Source organism: Lycorma delicatula, chromosome 4 (genome assembly GCF_047948215.1).
Source record: "Lycorma delicatula isolate Av1 chromosome 4, ASM4794821v1, whole genome shotgun sequence".
NCBI classification, from domain to species: domain Eukaryota; kingdom Metazoa; phylum Arthropoda; class Insecta; order Hemiptera; family Fulgoridae; genus Lycorma; species Lycorma delicatula.
This window is the reverse complement of record NC_134458.1, coordinates 120,372,106-120,399,238: the sequence shown is the minus strand read 5'-3', so window position 1 is coordinate 120,399,238 and position 27,133 is coordinate 120,372,106. Positions and strand designations below refer to the sequence as shown.

General features: G+C 29.7%; 1 protein-coding gene and 1 non-coding gene across 8 annotated transcripts in view; one reads left to right on the top strand and one right to left on the bottom strand.

Annotated features, from left to right (window-relative positions):
• LOC142323826 (protein-tyrosine sulfotransferase-like) overlaps positions 1 to 27,133 on the top strand; it is a 1,177,394-nt gene that overhangs the window by 990,777 nt on the left and 159,484 nt on the right. The gene's annotated exons all lie outside the window — the stretch shown is intronic.
• TRNAR-UCG (transfer RNA arginine (anticodon UCG)) lies at positions 17,600 to 17,672 on the bottom strand. Its single transcript has one exon. It is a non-coding gene; the product is annotated as a tRNA-Arg (tRNA).

The following is a 27,133-nucleotide window of genomic DNA, read 5'->3' as shown; positions in this document are numbered from 1 at the left end:
AACAGTGTACCAAAATAAGTTTAAAAATGTTCCGTAAAATCCACGTCTCGAATGATTCCAATTTCTTCACTGCTGTGTCAGGCAAAGTAGAAGACTCCACTTTAAATAAAAATTAAAAAAATTTTCTTACAGTGAATTACTGTTCTGTTGATAATATTGCTTACCTCTGATTTTTATGGGGTAAATATATGTGTAAGTATATATTTGTGTATTTCCACTGCTGAATTAAAGCAATTCTTTCACTCTTTCACTCCAATTCAGCATTCTTTCACTCCAGAAAGGAATACATAATTTATTTTTTTTTTACACACTGTCCCAATATTTCTTATAAACAGAAAACATGTGAGATACAAGAAAAATAAGTCAAGAGTTGCTTTCTTTGAAACTAATTATGTTCATTATACTGCCAGTTCTTGTGGATAACAGAATGAAGGTGTCACGTGTAAAGATGAATATCACCTGCATTTTGGTGTGCTTGTTATGTAATCGCATATTAAGCAAAATGAAGAAAGCATTTGGTAATCACATTATTCCCGCATTCCCTAATAAACCTGCGATGAAATGTTAATTATTTTTAAAAGAGGCTGTATAATTTTACTGTTTTGACACTATATATATATATATATATACCTAAATCATATACATTGTATATTTATATATATTTTCATACAATAGCATAATATTTAGAACTGAGATGCGCGCTCACGCGAGCACACAAACTCAACTGATTATCAAATCACCTGTATATTAACGTTTATCTTGTTGCTTTATGAGTTTAGGGGTACATGTGCAAATTGGATCCTTTCCTTTTATAATTTAATATAACAATACATTTGATTGCTTGCAACTGTTGACTGGGTAAATTTACTAAACGTATAGAAGTGAAAAGCAAGAGAGAAATGTTTGTATATACGAGTACACAACAATATTATTCTTTCTCGTGTTGCAGTTCAAAAGGTTAATAATTATTGACTAGGACTACGGTGACACGGTTATTGCTGGAACAGTTTGTTTAATGTAGTTTATTGTTAACAGTAGTGCTGGGAAATAGAAATTGTAGGTACTCTGCATACTATATTAAACCAACTTGTTCAGCATTAATATCCATGTATAAAATGTATTTGTGACGTTCTCCGTTGGTCATAAGGGAATAATATAACAGCGGAATACGAAACTATGTATCACAGTTATCCTGTATTGTAATACTTGATAGTATTTTATATCAGTGTATTTTACAACTTCTTGATGGTACAATTCGGAATCCATTAATTCAAGTAATAAATTTCAAACTTTAAGTTTTATTTGTCTCTTTTGTTAAAATAGAGCGTACAAAGGTATCAGTGACTATTAAGGATATCAGGAAATAGTAAGTCCAGTTTCACACTTTTAAGGTCAGTTTTAAAGAGAAAATCCAGTCTCTATTTTCTTAGAGTTATCTGTCGGATTTTAAGTTTTTATCTCAGTACGTTCAGATGACATGCTATGGTCTAAAGTTATATAATTTTCAAATGTATCAAGATACAAATTTTTCCCCTTTTAACTCTGAAATGTTAAAGGGAAATTCCTTCACTTTGAGTAAGTATTACTGCAAGTATTATTAGAATAAATATTCCAGACAAATTTCAGTTCTCATCTCATTTATAGTCAAAATATTGATTGCCAATAAACTAGTTTTTAAAATTTTGTTTAAATCATTTTTTATATTGTAGGGAATTGTTCTTCTAACAAGGAAGTTGTTAATAACAGTCTACTACTTAGAGAAACATTTCAGCCAAGTATCAAGTTTTTAGTGTCAATCTTTCCGTCCCTTTTTAATTAAAACTCGTAGAGAACGTAATCAAAATAATCTTGCTTATGCTTCCTAAATGCATTCTTAGAAATAATTGTCAATTTTCAATTTTCGGTTATTAAAAAAAAAAAGCGGTTCCGTTAATGATAAATGAAGGCTTTCTTGTTTATATAAAAAAATTAATATAATTTTGTTTATAGATATTAATAAAAGTTTCGCTTCATTAAAGGCAGATGAAAGTTGAATCGGGTGATGTTTGGTTCTTAAACATCACCATAATAGCCTTGGAAACAAAGGAGTTGGTGTGACTACTACCTTCACCAATTCAGTGTTAATTAAAGCCTTTCCAAATTCATTGATTCAGTTGGTCAGAAATGCTTTCTTCTAGGTTAAAAATATTTTAAAATAAGTTTCGAAGGATTGTGTGCAGTAAATTGGTTTTCGTGGTCAGTACTTTACCAATACGTTGATTTCAATGGCGGCTCGTAGTTAAAATTAGTGGGGGTGCTGCTCCAGAAAATTTTTTTCTGGGCCTTTTCCAGGCCATTGTTAAAGGTTTCTGTAAAATAAAAGAACCAAAAAAAAGGCTTCCTCATTGCAGTCAGTTCAAATAGTGAACAATGAGCAACCCTCCCCCCGCGGCCTAATGAGATGTTTTAATAATTACGTGTTTTTAATCCATTTATATAATGTAAATTTAATAAGGAAGTTGTAATTAATGAAATACCTCGTTAACGTGCCTAAACCTTATCAGAAATGTCAGGTGATTTGAATCCATTTAATTAATTACAACTGAACCTAATCGGAATAAAGTTTTCTGCTGTAAGGTACTTTCATAACCCTTTTATCATATTTGCTCCATAACATTCATCCCGTTACGCTGTTTTACATATTTTTTCTATTCATTTAATTTTATTCATTTTTGTACGCCTTTTTTCCTTCCCTAATAATTTCCATAGTTAAAATTTTCACAGTATTTAATATTTCCCCTAGGAATGTAATAATTGATTTGAGTGTTATTTTCTGCCCTTCTTAGAATTGTCGCTCTAACATTTGTAGTTGACGCGTTTCGATGTACCTTCATTCTTAAAACCATTTTTAACATTCTTGAGTGTTAATACTCTATAAGTATTAAAAATAACATTCAAATCAGTCTCCATAGTTCTTTTGCAGTAAGTGAAGTAAATTTTCTGTATTTATTTTCCGTTCCATTTATTACACTTTTATTCGCGGATTTCCAAAGAATTTAGAAATCGCTACTGCTCCCGGTCATATATATATATATATATATATATATATATATATATATATATGTATGTATGTATGTATAAGATTTTTTCATCCGCTCTCCCGAACGCAAATCTTATCCGATTTTGAGAAAATTTAGTGAGGTGACCTAAACCTATGGGAAATAGAGCCCTATTGATTTTTAAGCGAATTGGTTCACAGAAACCGGAGTTCAAACCCAAAAAAACGGGTTCTTGGGTACATTCTCAGTTTTCCTTTTCGTTCTATTGGGCGCAATTTTTTTACATTTCCTTTTATTTTCTTAAGAATAAATTATTTAAAAAGATAAGACTAGTTTGCTGCTTATCAGGTGTCCTATACAAAGCCTATATAGCACTAGTGAAGCAACAAAATACTTTCATTTATACTGTTATATCTAACATTGTCAAGTTTAGTGGTGTCGTATCCAATTTCTTGTTACTTCTCTTTCTTTTTCGTTTTTATTTGTTATTAATGTTTGTTCTTGTAGACTATATGGTGCTGAAATTAATGGTTTGTGATTTATGACTGAGCTTGAAATTTCATATTGGGCTTTAAGTTTATTTTCAACTATTTATGTGTATTATTTATTTTGGGGATTCCTTAAGAACCTCCTTATCAAGTGCTTTTGTCAGGAAAGTTAGTTATGGCTCCGCAGGAAAGCTGATTGTAATTATAATTGTTATTGAGCAAAAAAAAAATTATAAATTATATACTGTTACAGATAATATTTAAATAAATGATAATATATACTAAATTAATTGTTTAATTATAGGCCAGAAATTTTCTTCATTAAGTTTTTCCTAACTGAGAAATTTAAATATTTAAACAATAATACAATAAATATTATTTTTTTAGCGGATTTCCAAAGAATCTGCAGAAATCGCTACTACGTCCGATCAGATTTTCTAAGGGGTGTTTCGGGGGAAATGGGACCAACCTTTCTTTAGTTTTGGAGTCTCCTGAACACGATTTTGCAATTTTTATATACATATGTATGTATGTATGTATTATAAGATCTTTTCGTCCACTTTACTGGACGCTAATCTTAACCGATTTTGACGAAAATTGGCGGGGTGATGTAAACCTATTGGGAATATAGCCCTGTTGATTTTCAAACAAATCAGTTTACAGGAACCGGGTTTAGAGGCAAAAGATTGGGTTTTGGGTACGTTTTCAAGGTTAACTAAAACCTTGAAATTCACTTTCTGACACTACTGCGGTAGGGTTTTTGCCGGTTTATTTGTACTTTTACCTTTCAAAAACATGATTTTTTTTTATTCTTATCAAAAGTTCGTTAGAACTTTGCTGGTAAGAGTCCGTAGAACTGGACGGCACGGTGAAGTCAGTGGATTATGTTTACAGTTCTAAACATGACGTAACCTAAAAGTGAAATGAAGTGGGGAAAAAATTAAAAAATAAGCATGGAAACACTATATTTCAGTTCAGTTAGATTTACAATAAAGAATACTTTCAAAAATACCTCGAATTTTGGTAGACAATATTTTTTTCTTCCATCTGATGAACCGCGGGACTCGAATATGTCACTTTTTTCTCAAAAAGGTGGGTTTACGAATCTTGCCGCTAGGTAGTAGTATTTATAGTACTAGGTAGTGTTCAAAAACTTGATAATGTACTTGAAATAATAAAATTTAAAAAAATATATACTACAGCTTGTTTTAATAATAAATGCTAATATGCTAATATGCAAATGAAAGTTCTTAAAATGAAGCTTTTGTTTTTAATTTTCATCGCTTCATTAAAAAAATAAAAGTATTAGTTTACAAGAGATTATAGCTACTAATAAAATATAAAAATCTGATTTTCCTTTTACGTGACTTCCTTTTACGCCTATTAAATTACATAAACACTTTTTTTTTTTAATGAAAAGTACATAAAATTTTATTTCATTAATAACTTCTGATATTTTTTTAGTTTTTTTTTTTATTGATATTGTTGAATTTTTATTTATCGTAATTTTTTTATAATCAGAGGTTGATAATTAATTATAAATAAACCAATATATTTAAATTTAAAAAAAAGCTAAGAAAAAGGAGATTAAGTCTCATTCGAACCGATGTGCCTTCCTCTAGATCTAAATATTTCATTAATTAAAATTTTATTTGGCTATAACTCTGGAATCAATGGAAATAAGTACCACTTATCGTTAAAAAGCTGTCAATGAGAGCTTATTACTGCAGTTAAGAAAAAGTCCAAAATCCGTTCTTTTTGAATTTTCTACTTTTACATACCGGCCCGGTATGTAACCACAACGATTTCGTTGTTTAATAAATGAAATTGGACCAAATTTTGTGACAAAGTTTTCTACTTTTTGCTTATTATATGAAACGCTTAAATATTGTTTATTATCTATTATTGTATATCTATTGCATATATTTAACATGTATTTTTTTTAAACAAAATTCTAAATTAATAACAAATTTTCATAATAGAAATGTAGTGTCTTACCTTTTTTGATATCAATATTATTTTGTTAAAAACAGTTTTATTTATATTACAGAAATTTTTGTTTTTTGAGCGGAAGAAATGATATCTGCGAGACTTTTACCGTACAGTTTATAATTTCATTGTAATTTTTTTAGATCCTATTTTCGTTTATCGGTATTAGTTTATAGAAATTAATTTGTGATAAAACTATTATTCATCATTTTATGAAGTAACCGAAGGACAGTGGACTTGGGTTTGAAATATTTTCCTATACTAGCAGAAATTGTTTTATTTATTGTAATTTTTTTTTTTTTAAGAACAGTTCTCGTAAAAGTATTAAAAATGAGAAATCAAAAGAAATTTCATCCTTCTCTGTTAGATCAGGGTTTGTTAAAAAAAAGTTAAATTTTTAGATTATCGATTTTACTTTCCCGCCGAATTAGATTAGCTATAATAAAGGAGAAAGTATAGTGATCATGTTAAAAATCAAACATCGGTTTTTTTTCGCAATTCTACATTTTAGCGTCGAATTAATTCATCTAGATAAGAAACCTACGAATATACATGCATCACAGTAAACAGTGTCAGTAGCTGTTTTGATTGAACCGTCGCGCTGTGCATCTTTGCACTTTTAAAGGTATTTTTCTCGATAAGCCAAAGAGATATCGAAAATGACCTTTAAGAGACCTTTTTGTAGAAAGTTTAATTTCAAATATTGAAAAAGGTCTTCATATTTGATTTGATCAACTATTTGTCTACTGTAAAGTTGATAAGATACATAATCCGATTGTTACCGTAAGCCATTAAAACGGCCACCATCTTGAAACAATGAAACATTTCGTAACGGCAATAGTCCTCCTACGTTTTTCCAAGGTATAAAAACTATCTTCTAAATTTCAGCTCAATCGGTTGAGTAGAGTAATTCTTGCGTGAAAGTCACAGACTCATAGAAGCCACTGGATATATATATATAAGATGTAATCGAAAAATCCGTAATTACATTTTTCTATCAGGTAAATTTATACTGCATATATGATAAATTGTATAGTATAAAAAATGAAAGCATGCATAGATTAAATTTCACAAAATAAGATAGACGATTTTCCTCGTTTTAAAAGTGTAACAGATAAAAATAAATGTAGATTTTTAATTTTTACAACAATCATATAGTTTCAATATAAGATAATAATGTAAATCAGTATTAACAGAAATGTATTGTAATATTGTATGATAATATATCATGTTATCCGTTTTGTTTCGATGACGTTTAATACTGTTATTTCCTGTTCAATTTCCGTAAACGGTTACTATATGTTTATGTAAACACGCACACACAAACACATATATATTAGGAATTTTGATCGGTTATAAATAATTATATGAGACTAGTATACATAAATATATCCTTATAAGCCCTTCAATTGTAGCCTCATATCATATACCTACTTTAGTATATCGTTACTGTCATGTAAATTGATGATGACTGTGGTAGATAGGAGAAGAAAAAAGGTAAGTATATTAAGAATAGTATATGACGAAGAACAGACACGATTGTTATAAAAATGAAAATGTAAAGAGGATGAATAAGAAGGAGAAATTGAAGAGGAAATGTAGAATGTGGAGCGGGGATCATGCTCTAATAATAAATAATAATAGCGTAGAACACCCGAACTCTACCGCTGTAATACACCAAACACGTACCAGTGTTTTAAAAGATTTATTGGTTGTCATGATTTATTGGTAATGATATTCCTATTTAGGCACTTCCCTCTCTGTTCCCCCCTCCCATATAACCCTCCTCATCTATCAATTCTACCGCCCTATATATCTTATTGCTATCATATTATTTCATTTTCTGTCCAACCTCCTATAAGAACATTATATTATCTTATACGAGAAAGTCAAAAGTATAGAGTCAGTTTTTAACTCAATCCAAATATAGACATCATGGTATGTTTAAAAAAAACACAACCGTCCTCTTCTCTATAATTATACTGAAACGTGGTGATATGTTACGGTTCAGTGAAGAGTTTATGCCTCGTCAAATTGTTATACATGTATGATCTTTATTTAAAAGTGAACAGACACATTTAAAAGCAACACCTTAATAATACAAGTCTATTTATATATGTACTAACCTAAACAAAATTATGAATAAATGTTTATGCATTAAAAAAAAGCTGGCAAAGTACTGCATGGCTTTCCCGGCTACGCCTGTCAAGTATAACTTGATAAAAGTAATAAAAAAATTGCTTCTAATTTTGAATCCGAATTCTAATTTTTGATTCAAAAAAGACTTCACAACTTTAAAAGTATATAAAATTTTATTTATATAACTTACAGATTCGGGTAAGATTTCATTTCACATCAACACACATCAAGCTTTGACTCATGTAATTCAGTAGCACCGAATTTAGCCACCGTTGTTGTTAAAAATGGATTCATTTACCTGTATGGAATGTGCTCGCTATGTATTTTGGTTTCACGATGCGCTGTCAGCAGCTGCAGTTCAACGTAATTTTCGTAGGGAGTACGATAGGGAGCCTCCTAGTAGGCATACAATTTACACTTGGCACCAAACTATCGTTGAGACAGGTTGTTCTGTTAAACGTACAAAATCAGGAACCCCACGCGTCTCTGAAGCTGCTGTTGAACAACATAGAAAAAGCTTTGAACGTAGTCCGAAGAAATCAACTCGACGTGCGTCACGTGAGACTGGCATTCCACAAATAACGATGGCGTGTATTACCTAAACGATTCCACTTGAAACCATACAAATTAGCCGTGGTTCAACACATGACAGATGACAACAAAGTTGCTCGGCTGCAGTTTTGTGTGGAAATGATGGATAGAATTGCGGACAACGGGACGTGCTTCAAAATTGTTTAACTTCTCAGTTAGATAATGATGACCAACATGGACGCCTCTACTATCAGCAAGACGGTGCACCACCTCACTACCGTCTAGAAGTCCATGATTTTCTTGATACTCGATTCCCAGATCGGTGGATCGGTCGTGAAGATCCAATTGCATGGCCGCCTTGCTTCCCAGATTTGACCTCGCTACATTTTTTTCTTCTGGGGTTTCATTAACGAATGGGTTTATATGCCGCCTTTGCCTGCTGATGTTATTGAACTGAGACTTCGAATTAACGCCGCAGGTGGGATGTATGTCGCATTAAAAATTGAAGCCATATCGAACCAAAGTAAATGTTGGGTGACAAAATCGAGTATTTTTCTATGAAATGAGACCTCAATTGAATTTTTAATTTATGTCGATAAATTTTTATACACTTTTAAAGTTGTGTTCTTTTTGAATCACCTGGTATAACGTAGGTGCCAAACCTACTTTAATTTTAATAGATCTTTAAATGATAAAAATAAATATAAAAAAAGTTTTTTAATAATAAAAATTATAAAAAATTAGAGGTAAAAAACAAAATAAAAAATATATATATATATATATATTTAATTTTTTTTTTTTAACGTAGGAAATATATTTCAAGAAAGTTTTTTTCTAAAAATTTTTATATATAAATTAAACTTTACAAATTTGCTTTCGTAAAGTTTTTTCTTAATCTAACACCCTAATTAATAAAGGCCTAAAATAATAAAAAGGAATTTTTCAAATAAACTGTTCGCCATTATAGTTCCGGGATCTGTAATTTTAAAAAGTTGTAGACATTTCTTGATAATTCTATATATGAACTATAAAATTACAAACCAAATTAAAAAAATATTTAAACGTAAAGGAGATACAGAAAAAGAACAAAAAAAGCATATATTTGAATTGTAAGAGATTGGGTTTTTTTAAAAAAAAGAAAATGTTTATTATTTATGTATATATACATATATTTTTTTTTTTCATTGCAGGTCACAAATTTGCTTCAATAAATTTTTCCCTAAGTACTTATGAAGAAAATCAAAATCGGTTTTTTTGTGATATTTCCCCACATCTTAAAGGATTTTGGAAAAATTATATTATAAATGCCCCAAATATAGAAATATTTTAAGAAAATTAGTTTCGTCAATCCTGAAATATAAGGCCAAAAGTATTGCGTCATAAATACGTACATACATTTGCGTATGTTTTTTGGTCTACAAAAAACTAGTTGGATCCTAAAACGTAAAAATTTGGAAAAAACCGAATACTCGCGTGACGTGTTCATACTTTCCCCTTTTAATATATTCTGTTCTAGCTATATTAACCGGGGAAGTAAATTCTTAGTGGCAGCACATTGTTTTAACCACAACAGATTTAAACACGATGGCACTTTGAAAAAACGGATTAATTTCAACAATCTATACAGTGGAAGTACGTCGGAGTACTACGGTAATATTTGCATATCTAAGTTCAAAATATTGAATAATTAATAGAATACTAAGAAATCTTGTTAAATTTATTCGTTCAGGAGAAAGTAAAATATGATTTTAACCATTCGTCAAGATAAGTTACATCACATTCGAAACTGTAAAAATATGAGTATGTATATGAGTATATTAAGTATGTTCTGTAGTTAGCGATATTGTAATGTATTCAGTATGCTGTAAATAACAACGATATATGTAGTTGCTAATATAAATACTGGTTTAAATCTATCTTTTAATAATTATCTTGAAACACTGAAAATGTATTCTATGATATTAAGTTTTAATCGACATAGTCAGAATTTCCGTCCTATTTCATAATTACGTTACTGAACATACGAGTATATATATATATTCAAAATGACGTTATCTGTTTCCAGATAACAAAATCAGTCACTCACAAATTACACACTATATTAAATTTAGTAAATAAAGAATTGTCTAGTATTTCAGGTAAAGAAAAAACACGCTTAAATGAATTTTATTCAGTTAAGATTTTTTTTGAAGTAGGAAATAAATTATTAAATAAAATAGATTTAAATTTAAATATTAATAAGTGTTTAAGCCCGTTTTTACACGACTAACTTCATAACCGCTAAATTAAATTTAATAATTAAGGGTTTATTTTATTTTTTTATTTAATAAAAGGATATTCATTTAGCATAATAAAATAATTTTTATTAATAGAAAATACGAAAAAAATAGCCTATTTGAAATATTAGATTACATTTACAATTTAAATTGAAATAGTAGTAGAATTTATGATATTGAAGAAAAATATTTTCTTTTTAAAGAAAAAAAAGTTAAGCGGTCGGTACATTTGTTTTAAGACAAATGGCTTAAAAAAAATTCATCTAGATGGGGTAGTTATGTAATCACCGTTTTTTCAGTTCCTTTTAATAGTGATCGTTACTTCTTTGGTAGCTGTTCAAAAAGACTGAAATAAGAGAAAATATATGGTCATTTGACCACAAACGCTAAAGGGCGTTTTGGCTTTCGTCGAATAAAATGAAAAGAGGATAACGGTTTTAAGATTTATATAAGGAATTTTGTGTAATTAGTAGGATCAGCCGTAAGTGGGTGACGTGAGTAAGTTTCTGGGGAAATGAATGAAAAACAACAGCAGAGATGATGGAAAATGTTAATATGTGATGGGAAGATTTCAAAAGTAAAAAATACTATTTGATTTACTAATGTATAGTAAATTTGGTGTAAGTAGTTATATATATATATATATCAATTGTTATTAGTTATGACCCTTAAATTCTTATTAATTTATGTTCGACTTTTATCATTTTTAATGATAATGACCATTTGTTTTTATATGATTTTTTTTTAATATATCTATTAGAAACGGATTTAAAAAAAGATTAAAAACAGATTTAATTTTGTTATTTATTAGTAATTCTATTGTTATTATCATTTGTTTTTTTCTTTGTTTAATAATAGTACCGTATTGATTTATATATTCTTTTCTCCTTCCCCTCTAAATAATATTAGTATTTAGAACTTACATGACATTTAAGAATTAAGAATGTAATAAAAGTTAGTTATTACATCTCTTCAAACGGATTTATTCGTACAAGAACTTCATCTTCTTTTGTGTACGTATATATTTATTTTCCTTTTGTTGTGTTTAAATTACATATTAATAAATGTGATTGATATATTTATATACCAATTACTGTGATTATTGTTTTTAATTCGCTTAAAATAAAAAACTGTATAATTAATTTTATGAATTCTTCCAGATAAAGCTAGCTGGGAAACTAGACTTGAAGGGGTAAATAAGTTAACTTTTTGTTGTAAAATGTAAAATTATTGAATTAAAAAGTTGCTATTATATGCAGTTAATTTTTTTATCATTTGCTGAAAATATATTCAACTTTGTTAAAGAGGGTGTTTTTGGATCAGTTAGATATTTTATAGTTTACTTGCTGGTTACCCGGCGTTGCTGGCGTATTTATTTATCCCAGTGTCTTCTATTAGAAAGGAAAATGAATCAAACCTATCTATAGTGTAAAATCAAATTAATTTTATTTATAGGTTTTTTAAAGTATAACTTCAGTATACACATTATAAAGTTATAAGCTAAGTTATAACTTATTTTTATAAACATAAGGAAAAAACAAATTTAGAATTTAAAATTATGAATCAACTTGAATCCAAAATGCACATTATCACTGTCGAATAAAGTAGGAAAAACGTATAAAATCAACTAAAAGAGCGAAATGAAGCTGTCACATTCTCTGAAAGATAATAAACTGGAAGACTTGCTCGGTTAGCTTCCCTTAAGTACGACTATGTAAGATTTGAGTGCGTGCTGGAATTTTCTCGAACATCATGAGTCCAAGACCCCGGACATAATGATTTCTAAAGATTTCCAGAAGGCGTTCCACCGACGTCGAGTTCTATCCGTTTTTATAACCTTCTAGAAGGTTCTGCAGAAATCTATTCGTTTCTAGAAATTTCCAAAAGGTTCTATAGAGTTCTGTTTTGGTGATTAGGCCCTTATTTCTTGAGTGGGTATTACTAATACGGTGAACGCTATTCGTTATCGTGTGATGCTCGAAAATTTTTTTTGACAGAATTAGAAGATATGGACGTGGATTATATAGTTTTCAACAGGATGCTGCGACCTCTATACAATATCTGAAACCATTCAATAGTTGCAGACAGAATTTCCAAGTAGTTTAATCTCTCGTTCTGGAGATCAGAACTGGTCAGCAGGTCGTTCGATTTAACATGATGCGATACTTTGTGTGGGGTTATTTGAAGAGTAACTTATTTGTCAATAGCCCACATACAGTTCCAGAATTTAAGAACGAAATTCGTCGCTGTATTGAAGAAACTGAATTACAAACTTGTGAATATGTACTTGAAAATTTTACTATAAGAGTTACTTACACTTGCCGACGGAGCCATGGCGATCATTTGACTTATATAGTATTCCATATTTAACCTCTTAAATTATTCTTCATATTACAATAAAAATATTAAATATTGTTAACCAAAAAAGTGAAATTTCTTCTTAATTAAAATGCCGGTTCTTGGCAAAAAAAATAATAGTATTATTTTATTAAGCTTAAGGGTTAATAAAAACATGAAGTTTTTAGTCATTTTTAATGATTTAACGGATTTAAGAATTAATTGCTATTTTTAAAAATAAAATACTATTTAAACTTTAATCTTTTTTTAAATGTATACTTTTTAATAACACTTTTGAAAATAAAAATATGTATTACTTACTTTTTTTTAATATTATAATATTATTTTTTTAAATTTTATTACTATTTTTATGAAGTAATAAATTGATTTAACCCAGCTACCAAAACAGAAACAAATTATTTGACCTAATTTTCTTCTAAGAGTAGACGTGGAGAGTATGTTATTCTACCAGAATTTCAAGTTTTCTTATCTTTTAACGCTTAATGTTATCAATTATTATAAACATTTATTAATCTTTGATCTATGATTATAATAGATTATCAATAAAATAAACAAAATAAATTTTATCTAATTAAAGAGATCATTATGATTTCTGCAAATTTTATTTAAAATAATTGCTCCTTTTATTAAAAACAAAAATATTATTGAATAAAATGAATTGAAGTGGATATTAAATTGATTAATTTTTTCTAATGAGAAAGAAACGATATTGTTTTATGCTACGCGGCTCCTATAAAATGCCGTTATGCATAGATACAATATTCAGGCAGTACGGTCTACTTCACCCATTTTAAGATTACTTGAAAAGTAATTAAGATATATAATTATAAATTAATAACAAATAATATCCTCAAGAATCTACAGCGAGAATCAAATATAAGAAAGGATATAAAAATATTGCTCTATCAAAATTCTTTTTCTTCTAAAAAAGATGAAAAAAAAAAAAGAATCAAATCTAATTACGATTAGTTCAATTGAACTAATTTATCCGTACAACGAAAGTTACGAAAAATGTATAGAGTACAATCACAAAATGAAATCGATAACACTTAATATAACAAATAAATTACGAGTTATTTTTAACTATTTAACTGGCGACATTCACGCTAACATTTTCTTAATAATCATCTTATCAACAACACCCTGGGTTAGTATGGGAATGAATACTGTTTTCAGTTTTAAAGGTTTATTTAGTTTTGTAAAGCGTAATTATTTTATTATTAAGCAATCAAAATATCAGTACCTTTGAAATTTTAATACTGCTGTAAATTGTGAGATAAAAATCAATCGCGTGGGTTGGAAAAGCCGTGTTTTTCGTTACGAACAAATGACTGTAAATGCCTATGACTTCTAGATTGGCCAGTTTCATAGTTAATCGGTCGTAATGCATAGTGTGTGGGTGTTCGTTCGGTAACAGAAAATAATTCTCTACGTTTCGCGCCAAACTGTTAGCATCAGATACTGTGTACCCAACACGTACTGAGTGTGGCACACTAATTTCTAACAGGGTGAAACATCTATTCACATCTTAATCTACGTTATTACTCATGAATGTTTATAAAGGTAAGTTGACGTATAGGATCGGGGTGAATTACTGGACCGGCGAAGTGACATGAGAAATATCAACAACACTAACCCATGCGTTTGAATAAATATGTTGTGTAACCAAGGTATCTGTTTCCCTTTACTATTATCCGCCTAAATGACATTTTTATTTATTTTTTATGTACAGTTTTTAATCTGTTTAATTCTCTTAATTTTTATATTATTTTTTTTATTTTAACATAGCAAAAAAGAAAAACTTTTTTTTTTATTTACTGGCTCTGTTTCATCTATGTTATCTTTTTCGTGTCATTTGAAGCGTCATTGTTTAATAATTGAGATTTGTTGGTGATATCATTAATTATTGTAAAATTTTCTATACTATATTTATCTCAAAATAATTTTGTTTTATTTATAAAAAAAATCCCTTGCGGTACGCCAGAAGGCGGAGATAGATTTCACCGGTGGTTTTTTTTTTGTCTTCAGTCATTTGACTGGTTTGATGCAGTTCTCCAAGATTCCCTATCTAGTGCTAGTCGTTTCATTTCGGTATACCCCTACATCCTACATCCCTAACAATTTGTTTTACATATTCCAAACGTTGCCTGCCTGCAAAATTTTTTCCTTCTACCTTTTTTTTTTTTGTCTTCAGTCATTTGACTGGTTTGATGCAGTTCTCCAAGATTCCCTATCTAGTGCTAGTCGTTTCATTTCGGTATACCCTCTACATCCTACATCCCCAACAATTTGTTTTACATACTCCAAACGTGGCCTGCCTACACAATTTTTCCCTTCTACCTGTCCTTCCAATATTAAAGCGACTATTCCAGGATGCCTTAGTATGTGGCCTATAAGTCTGTCTCTTCTTTTAACTATATTTTTCCAAATGCTACTTTCTTCATCTATTTGCCGCAATACCTCTTCGTTTGTCACTTTATCCACCCATCTGATTTTTAACATTCTCCTATAGCACCACATTTCAAAAGCTTCTAATCTTTTCTTCTCAGATACTCCGATTGTCCAAGTTTCACTACCATTTAAAGCGACACTCCAAACATACACTTTCAAAAATCTTTTCCTGACATTTAAATTAATTTTAGATGTAAACAAATTATATTTCTTACTGAAGGCTCGTTTAGCTTGTGCTATTCGGCATTTTATATCGCTCCTGCTTCGTCCATCTTTAGTAATTCTACTTCCCAAATAACAAAATTCTTCTACCTCCATAATCTTTTCTCCTCCTATTTTCACATTCAGTGGTCCTTTTTACTCTCGGCTAGAATTACTATATCATCAGCAAATCGTAGCATCTTTATCTTTTCACCTTGTACTGTTACTCCGAATCTAAATTGTTCTTTAACATCATTAATTGCTAGTTCCATGTAAAGATTAAAAAGTAACGGCGATAGGGAACATCCTTGTCGGACTCCCTTTCTTATTAGGGCTTCTTTCTTATGTTCTTCAATTGTTATTGTTGCTGTTTGGTTCCTGTACATGTTAGCTATTGTTCTTCTATCTCTGTATTTGAACCCTAATTTTTTTAAAATGCTGAACATTTTATTCCAGTCTACGTTATCGAAAGCCTTTTCTAGGTCTATATACGCCAAGTATGTTGGTTTGTTTTTCTTTAATCTTTTCTACTATTCTTTTTTTTCTACTATTAATCTGAGGCCTAAAATTGCTTCCCTTGTCCCTATACTTTTCCTGAAACCAAATTGGTCTTCTCCTAACACTTCTTCCACTCTCCTGTTTATAGCATTTCTTAATTGCCGATAGTTCCTTTTACTTTCTTCATCACTAGCATTCTTATATTTTCTACGTTCATCCATCAGCTGCAATATATCGTCTGAAACCCAAGGTTTTCTACCGGTTCTCTTTATTCCGCCTAAGTTTGCTTCTGCTGATTTAAGAATTTCCTTTTTAACATTCTCCCATTCTTCTTCTACATTTTCTACCTTATCTTTTTTACTCAGACCTCTTGCGATGTCCTCCTCAAAAATCTTCTTTACCTCCTCTTCCTCAAGCTTCTCTAAATTCCACCGATTCATCTGACACCTTTTCTTCAGGTTTTTAAACCCCAATCTACATTTCATTATCACCAAATTATGGTCGCTATCAATGTCTGCTCCAGGGTAAGTTTTGCAGTCAACGAGTTGATTTCTAAATCTTTGCTTAACCATGATATAATCTATCTGATACCTTCCAGTATCGCCTGGCTTTTTCCAAGTGTATATTCTTCTATTATGATTTTTAAATCGGGTGTTGGCAATTACTAAATTATACTTCGTGCAAAACTGTATAAGTCGGTTCCCTCTTTCATTCCTTTTGCCCAGCCCGTATTCACCCACTATATTTCCTTCCTTGCCTTCTCCAATGCTTGCATTCCAATCTCCAACTATTATTAAATTTTCATCTCCTTTTACGTGTTTAATTGCTTCATCAATCTCTTCGTATACACACTCTACCTCATCATCATCATGGGCGCTTGTAGGCATATAGACGTTAACAATTGTTGTCGGTTTAGGTTTTGATTTTATCCTTATTACAATGATTCTATCGCTATGCGTTTTGAAATACTCCACTCTCCTCCCTATCTTCTTGTTCATCACGAAACCTACTCCTGCCTGCCCATTATTTGACGCTGAGTTAATTACTCTAAAATCACCTGACCAAAAGTCGCCTTCCTCTTCCCACCGAACCTCACTAATTCCTACTATATCCACATTTGTCCTACCCATTTCCTTTTTTAAATGTTCTAGCCTACCAACCTTTTTTAAGCTTCTAACATTCCACGCTCCGACTCGTAGAATGTTATTTTTTAATTTTCTGGTGACCCCTTCCTTAGTAGTCCCCACCCGGAGATCCGAACGGGGGACTATTTTACCTCCGGAATATTTTACCAAGGAAAGCGCCTCCATTATTGCTATGTGAAAATGCAGAGAGCCACATTTTCTTGGAAAAAAAGCAGCTGTAGTTTTCCATTGCTTTCAGCTGCGCAGTACTCAGAGGACTGAGTGATGTTGATACGGCCGTTTAAGTCGTCCTGACTCACGCCCCTAACAACTACTGAAAGAGCTGCTGCCCTCTCAGGAATCATTCCTTAGTCTGGCTCTCAACAGATACCTCTCCGATATGGTTGCACCTTCGGTCCAGCTACTCTGTATCCCTGAGCACTCAAGCCCCCTCACCAACGGCAAGGTCTCATGATTCATAGAAAAAAAAAAAAAAAAAAAAAAACCGACCGTGACAGGACTCGAACCTGCAATCTTCGGATCCGAAGTCCGACGCCTTATCCATTAGGCCACACGGTCATACATGTCCTTCTACCTGTCTTTCCAATATTAAAGGATATCCTCCACTATTCCAGGATGCCTTAATATGAGGCCTATAAATCTGCCTCTTCTTTTAACTATATTTTTCCAAATGCTTCTTTCTTCATCGATTTGCCGCAACACTTCTTCATTTGTTCATTTGTCACTCTATCCACCTATCTGATTTTTAACATTCTCCTGTAGCACCGCATTTCAAAAGCTTCTAATCTTTTCTTCTCGGGTACTCCGATCGTCCAAGTTTCACTTCCATATTAAGTTATGCTCCAAACATATACTTTCACAAATTTTTTCCTGACGTTTAAATTAATTTTTGATGTAAAAAAATTATATTTCTGACTGAAAGCTCGTTTCGCCTGTGCTATTCGGCATTTTATATCGTTCCTGCTTCGTCCATCTTTTGTAATTCTACGTCCCAAATAACAAAATTCTTCTACCTCCGTAATCTTTTCTCTTCCTATTTTTAAATTCAGTGGTCCATCTTCGTTATTTCTACTACAATTCATTACTTTCGATTTGTACTTGTTTATTTTCATGCGTAGTTCTTGCGTAGTACTTTATCCATGCCGTTCATTGTTTCTTCTAAACTTTTTTACTTTCTGCTAAAATTACATTAACAAATCGTAGAATCTTTATCTTTTCACCTTGTACTGTTACTCCGGATCTAAATTATTCTTTAACATCATTACCTGCTATTTCTTCACCAGTGCTAAGTAAGGGATAAAAAAGATTTCCACCTTAAAGTTAAGAAAAACTTCAAATTTAGTAACTATGACAGTGGTTTGATGTGAAAAAAGTTTCACACGTTTACCGTACGATAAGCCCCATCTTATTACAATTCCAGTAAAATTTTGTTCATCCCTAGCCGTAAGAGTTGGTCATATCAAAAATTGTTTCAAACAGAAGTTTTAGGTAATGTTTAGTGGACTAACAACCACTTTAAACCGGTTCGATACTGTGCCTATTAAGGAAGGTATGATATTTGTTGACTTCGAAAGCCCATTTTTTCCACCCCCTGGGTCAATTATTGGCGATATAAAAAACATTTACTTATATAAAGTTTTAGGCCCTTTTGCAAAGAATAGTAGGAGAACTTTAAATGAATTCGATAATTTACTTAATAAGAAAGTTATAGCGATAATTTGTTTTTTCGAAAAAAATTCCACCCCCATGGCCCGACCTTGCCCATTAACGAACTCGACCGAGATTTTGGGTCATTATATATTATGTATCAATTTGAAAGTGATTAGCGCAAAATAATGGCAGTTATCGTGTCCACAAGAAATTTATATATATATATATATATATATATATATATGTATATAAACTTTTGAACTGACGGCGGTGTTGGGGTGTGGAGAATGTGAAACGCGAAGATATGTCGAAATTTTCCGAAAGTCGAATCATGGTACCCGTTACAATAGGTAGCTTTCTTATGAAATCTGTCTAAAAGTATTCGCTGTAATGCTTCGAATACTCACTAATTATGGTAGCTAGCTTTGCCAATTACCAAAACTGAACGAGATGGAAGGTTTGTAATATTATCTTTGTTTCTAGCCGTTTTATTAAACTTAATATTCAAAAGTAACTTAGAATGATAAGTTAATATTCATGAACAATTAAACTCAGTATTCAGCATTCATCTTTGTTCTGGTATTCTCCTTGCTTCTGGGAGCCGATTTAAAAATCAGAAATCAATTTGCAATTTTGTCCTGTCAGCTCCAATATTAGTTTTGATCCGTTGGTACGAGTTTTTTTGGTAATCATTATTAGAATTATTTAATTATTTTTATATTATATTCTAGTTATATAAAAAGTTCCTCTAAAAAGATTATGAAAAATTATATTCCATGTTTTAGTCTCCATGAATAGGATAAAAAGAAAAAGAAAACACAAAAAAGAATCACGGTGAGATGTTGTTTAGGCAGATTGAACCCGAGAAATATAAAAAAGCATGTTTATTAGGATTTTTTTCTGAGGACAGACACTGTTTAACTGTAAACATTTCTTGATTCAAATGAAGTGTCAATGATATCTAGTCTTTTCATAACCTTCGATAAGTTTCAAACCAGTTTTTGGCTATGTAATGTATTAAGAATTTTTATCTTTTTGTTTCATTTATTCGATTTAAAATTTAATGCATTTGTGATTTAATAATAATCTTTGTGAGAATGATGATGATGATGATGCTAAATATTAATAATGATAATAAATTACTGATTGCTTTCATTGCCGCTGGCCAAATTAGGTGTTTAGCAACAAATGATTAAAAGTAGCTGAGGTTAATAAATATTTGAAATAATAATGTCTGCATAATATCCCACTGTGAATGAGATTTGAAACTCTTTTGATTGAATGACATGGTAAAAATTTTAGTAAGAATTATTGCATGCGTAGATAAATAATTAATGAGAGAGAAATCAATTTAATGTTTAATTAGTTAACAGTTATATGTGAATGAATAGTAATATATTTTGTTTTATATATGTGTGTTTGTGTTTGTAAAAACGTCAAATTTATAATTATAAGAAAATAAACATTACATCATTTGTTATAAACCCACGTTGTTGTTTATATCCACCCGCATAAATGCCTAGAAAATCGTTCATTATCTGGTCGTGAAAATCAGGTGTTCAAATAAGTTAATCGATTAAACAAACTAACACAACATCTAATCATCTAAGTTTATTCTATACATTCATTAATCAGTCGTTCACCATGAACGCATAAGTGAGCACATGCACGCATATATACATAAACATTTATGAAGGCAATATGGGAATGTAGGTGTAAATATTTTACTAATGACCTTTATACGGCTTTATGAATTCAATGCTTGTTGAGGGAATATATATTTTTTTTAATATAAAAAAATAAATTCAGATATGCTGCTGCATCATCAAAATAATTATAATTTACTAGTTTTCAAGAGGAAAATTGTAAAGTTTAATAAAATTCTTGGCACTATCAACAGAATCCTAGAACTAAAGTGATGAGGGATATGGTAATAACAAAATAAAAAATCACAGGGGTGCTTATTCTACATGATAATGAAGCTTGGATTTTGAAATCTGCTGGCAGATTTTTTAAAAATTGCATTCTGGCAGTAGAATTATCATTCCCTATTTGTATTTCATAATTAATTTGATCGATTTTAAGTTAAAATAACAAAATAATTAATATATAAAAACCTAATGGTGTATTTGAAATTAAGGTATGTTAAGGGCAAAGCCGGAAAAGTTATACAATCCTTGGCCGACTTTTAAAAATGAAATACTAGAGTTTTTTCGATCTTTCCTTGAAATTACATGGTAACAATATGGAAGTCCATCAAAGGCTAAACATGTTCAATTCTAATTAAAAATATCTGAAAAGTAATACAGCATTTAATCGAGACGATATAGAAATGTAATAAAATCTACGAAAAAATAGATAGAATTAATAGTATTACAGCCTAAGCTCGCAACGTGTTGAAAGCCTAAAACTTGAAGAAGAGAATCCAAATAGAATGAGTTATCCACAATAATTTTAAATTGATGCGCGGAAAATTGGTTTTATTGTGAATTAAACATATATACTTTTGTCATTGTTTATTATTTATCATTTACATTGCTAATCTTTACTTATATAAGAATATGAACTGTTAAAATAGTTAATAGAATTCTTACTAAAACCGTTTAAAATAAAAAAAAGAAATTAAAGAGTGGTTGAAGATCAGATATAAGGATAAACGAAACACAGCTATATTTATTTTGTCACTCTCTTCCCCAAGGATTGGTAGACTGCTTCAAAAATCGTAACGTAATTCTGTTGAGGCAAATCCGTTCTGAGAGTGTCTTAACGTACTTATGCTGTTAATTCACCGCATACTCTTTAAAGAAGAGTGAGAGATGCATATTTCTTTTACTAATTTAATGAATTACACCATCTCTCACGCCTTATAACTGTAACTTATATAAAGTATCTAAGATAAATGTGGTACTAATTTGTTACGGCACTATCTCTGAGAGTAATGTTGTTAATTTTACAGCCAGTCTCTTGAGGTGAACAGAGTGAATGTAGGTTGAATATTTCCTGCACATCAGTGGGTTTGGAATGCTCATATTTAGCGAAGTATTTGATTTGGTGAAGGAAATCGGTTAAATTTCTCACTCTTTCCTAGTAATTCTGGCATGGAATGCTTATTATGCCTAATAATGGTTATATAATTTTTTTGAAACACTTTCTTTTGTGTCAGGTCGCCTGCAATCATTACGAATATGGTATGTAACATACATTATAAGGTACTATACTCTTTTGTACTTCTAAAAAAACACTATTTTCAAAAACAAGTTACTCGTATTTTCGTTTTATTTTTTGTTGTTAAGATAATTATTTCTATTATCTTTTCTGCTAAGATCACTATAATGTCTATGTTTAGTACTGCTCACCTTTCTTGGCTTCATTTCTTTATCTCTTGTTGACGCATTTCGGAACCGCTCCATTGTCAAAATTTATTATACTCCTAAGTACAATAACTTTTGACAATGGAGTGGTTTCGAATCGCGTCAACAAAAGATACAAGAATGAAGCTAAGAAAGGTAAGCAGTACTAAACGAAGAAACTAATTTCGTTTTCATAAATTTTAATAGCATCTGTAATTTCTTACTTACGTTTTACTATTCAGTTTGTTCAGAAGAAAAAATATGCCAAACTTCTCTTTTTTTGCCCAGTTTCCAGATTGTGTAGTTTTAATGATCCATAATTTCATAGCACTGGGCTGTGAAACATTTGTAAATACATATATGTATTTGTATACTATAGTCTAAGCTAAAGTGAAGCGACTATACTATTTTCCAATAAAAGGCTGAAATTTTCAAGTTTCAGTAGAAATTATTTGAGTTTCAGTCCTTTATTCATTCTGTTGTTAATTAAAATTATTAATAATTGAAATTTATTATAATTATAAATTTTAAACATACAGTAATAATTTTGTTATATAATAGTAATTTTGTATTAAATAAATTTCTTCACTGAGATACAGTATTTAAACAATAAATGACGCCCGCATAAAAACTAGTGATCGGGAAATCTTTTAAATGACAGATATAAAACCGTTTTTTAAATATACTTATAACAATTTTTTTTTTTTATATATAGTTTCTAACGAAATTATGAAACGTTAAAATTGCAGTATCGGGAAAAGCAACCAAAATCCGTGTGCTTAGTAATGTGTAAATTCCCATAGTTCTAACAGGTTTACTTTGAAATTAACTGAAAATTATATCAATTACAAAGAAATTTAAAAGTTTTAATATCTTATAAAATCTACAATTTTTTTATATCAAGTGGTTCGTTAGAAAGTACTCATCAGAGATTAGATTTTTCTTTCGTGTCACAATAATACTGTCGTGTTCATTCACTGCAAAGGATCTTTTTTGAATAGGTTATATGGTAGTACATAGTTATTAAATTTGGTGGATGTACATTTAATTCTGAAAAAGTACACTGTAAATCATATATTTTAATTGGTAGCGATTTACCAATTGCCTACTTCTGCTTTGTAAAGGAACTAATTATTTCCCCATAATTCTTAGTCTGGGAAATCTCAGGTCTTAATTAGTAACTGGAATACATTGCTGTTAAAACAAAATAGAAGGTAACGCAGCTTTAAGTTTCAAGAAACTTTTCCACAATTTACACATAAATTCTATTAAAATAGTTCACGAGTACAATTAATTTCTAAAGAAACATAATGAAAAGTTTTATTTATTATTATGTATTAATATTGCAGTTAGTTCAATTCATACTAATTAAACTTTTCAATATTTTAAAATAATAAATAATTTTCTATTAAAACTTGATTTATTTGATTATACGTAGTAAATATTTTAAAAGTAGAATTTTACACAGTAAATAAGACTACGTCTGTATTATTTTTTACAAGAAAGCCTTTTCTTTAGAAATATTATAATTCAGAACTGATTTTACAATAGTTTACTATAGAGAAAAGTTACATAAAAGCTTTTCTCTGCTCTAATAAATTATTTAGTTTGTTGAAAGTACACTGCTGATTAATATGACAAATTGTTGATAAAGTAAAGGTTGTTTTCATAACATATTCAAAACTTTAGTTCTGTTTAATTTAATGAATTTACTTTACAAATGTATTCTTGTAATTCAGTGCGACATAAATATTATATTTCTAAAAAGAGTATTTTTATTGAGATTACTTGTTTATATTTAATTTTTTTCTGATTGTGAAAAGACGGTAAAAAAATCGAATTAATAATTCATGCAGTTCTTGGAAAATATACTATAAAAAAAAACAAAAAAAACAGTAAATAAATAAATAATTAAATTTTTTTAAATAATAAAGAAAAGCTTAATTTAAAAAAATAATAATAAGTTGCTTTTTTAGTACTTAAGATTTGACCTTTTTTCAGTTGCAAACCACATTGCAACTGAAAAACCACGTTGCAAAAACATACATGTTTTTTTCTTTATATCTTTTATTATATTTTTTTTAAATTAAAAAGCGGATGGATTTATAAAAAACAATTACATGAAAAAATTCATTCGCAAGAATCATAAAGGCAAGAGTGTTTGGTAAAAATGTAAAAGGTATGCAATGCTGTTACCGAACTAATTAATTTCCCAAATAATTTTTTCATAAAAGCATAATAAATATTATATTTTTATTAGCAATACTTTTGCCAATTTTTATTTAAATTAGATTTTTTCCATATATCAAAAATTTCTAAAAGCATATAAATTTTGAACATGAAATTGGTTGGATGACTATTCTTATTCAACCGTTCTTGAGAGTATCTAATATTTACAAGTAAATACAATAATAGTTTATATTTACGAATAAAATGTTGAAAAGTACTCTAACCTTAAAAAAATTTCCATTATACTTATTACTAAATTTTTTAAAGTAAAAGGTGAGAAAGCTATTTGATATACTATTGGCGGGGTTATCTAGCCTTGAAACAGCTTAATAAATAGTTTAATTATTCGTAAAAAGAAAGTTTAATACAACAAAACCATGAAATAAATAAAAATTACTTTTTTATTAATTTTTTTTTTGAATTGCCGTCACCACTTTGGCTAGACATAAAAAAATAACCTTTGCAGATCGGCCAGTCCAGCTTGGTCGGCATAGTCTGTGTTTGTGTTTTATTCTTGAAAAACTTTGGATTTTATATATATATATATATATATATATATATATATATATAGGTGTGTGCGCGCGTGCGCGTGTATGTGGTATACTTAAAAAATATAGGATTTTAAACAAAACATTAAGCTAATTCTATTTTTTGGTCAAATTATTATTTTATATAATTCAATTTTGTTCTGTATTTGTTGCTTTTTGTATTGTTTTTTTTTTTTTATGGTTAGTAACCTGAAGAATTAAAATGAAGGAACATACTGAAAACCTATTTCTTGATTGTTATTTATATACATATGAAGTTTTTATCCAACCAAGAAAATTTTATTAAATTTACATAATAGTTATAAAATTTAGGAAACAATTTTATATGTATACATATACATATTATATAGAAAGAGATAGATTGAGCAACTGTGAGAGTGAGATGGAGGACATCGTAATGACTCATGAGTATGCAAAACCTTTCGGTCGTAGATTCTATAATGAATCATTTTCTTTATAACATAGGAAGCAATAATGAAAAGGTTGCCAACCTTTGTAGTGTCGAGAGATATTCTGCTTACCCCCATTCAATGAACACGTGTCCTAATCATGCGCATGCATTCCTCCGCCGATTCACATAATGAATGGACCTCAGCTGGAGTAAAAGAAGTTTTGATATGAAAAGTTTGATTATGCATCTCTAAGAGCAAATGCGTTCACAGAAAACTTATGAAGTAGTATGCACAATATAAACAATATATCTTGACGGGCAACTAGCAAAAGAGTGTCACATCATATCTCTTCAAGCATAAAAAAAAATATAGTTAACAGTTGTAGGAGTTTTATGAAGACGGTTTAAAAAACAAGAAAAAATTGTGTTCGACCGTTGTCCAGAAAACAAGATTAACTATTTTATCTACTCTCCTAAATAAAAAACAACAAAAAAACAAATTTACCAGAAAAACATTAACCAGGTTTAGGGGTTTCCCTAAGAGTTCAGGCGCCTGAGTCAAAGACGCCTTAAACGCCTATCCCCAATGCTAAATTCACCAAGTAATGTAAATACCAAAATTTAGATGATAAAGGGAAAATAAACTGAAATGAGAAACGAGGAACACATTTTGTAAATATATAGTGAAAATGAATATAAATATTGTATGATTTATCTGTTTCAGTTTTAACCTTTAAATGAAAGTATTATTAAACTATTTTGATATTACTCATATTTAAATTGGAAAACAAATACATTTTTTGAGTCTACATGCTGCAGTAGGTAGAGTTTTGTGTTTTTCGGTTTCAAAATTTAAGTGATATCTATCAGTTTTGACACCTCAAGTGGAAACGCCTAACGCCCACCCTCCTTCCGACGCGGCGCCTGTTTCAGCTTGACCCCCTCCCCCCCTTCCATCATGGGATGGCACTGATCAGGTAATAAAAAAAATAAAATAATATTTTCAACATTCATCTAATAGTAATGCTTCTAGTTCAACTAAAATATAGTTTGTTTATTATTCAGAAGCGTTATCAGTCGAGAATGGATATCTGAGAAAAGCTGACGACAAAATCGTAATATTTTACTTTCATTCGTTAAATTTATTCTTAAATAGTGAAAAAATAATTATATATAAAAAACTTACCTAAGACTTCTTTTTTGGGATGACAGTAATTGATGAAACTTCATAATAAATTACCATAATTTATCATAATGATTAAATTGTCATTATATGTTTAGATAGACCCAAAAACGTTAAAATATTTAAAAAATCAGTATTTGTTTATTTTTTCTGCTCTTGTAAGAAAATGTTAAATGTTAAATGTTAAATGGAATAAATTTAAAAAAATACCAGTGAAAGATGTACAACCAGTAAAAAGTTATCTAAGTTTTTTTATTTGTGGATAGGGTGTGTGAACTATGATGAAATCTAAACATTTAAATAAACCAAAAAAGGTTATAAAAAGTTTTTAAAAAATCGATATTTTCAAAATTTGATCGATTCCTCTTCCCCCAAATATTTTTTTAATTTTTTTGTGAGGGGGGGTTCACTTGCACTACTACTATGCCTAACAAGACAAAAACCAAAGTTCGGTTAAAAAATATGCAACAAATAAAATATAGTTTTTTAGATTTTTAGGGAAGCAGCGTTTTTTGAGAAATTCTATTTTTTTCAAATGGTATCATATACTTTTGTAAATGTACCTGTACGCATGTACTAGAACTTAATATAAGGTATGGTTATATTTGCAAAATTTTGAGAAAATTGACATCAAAGAAACTTACCCTTACCCCCTGAAGACCCCAAAA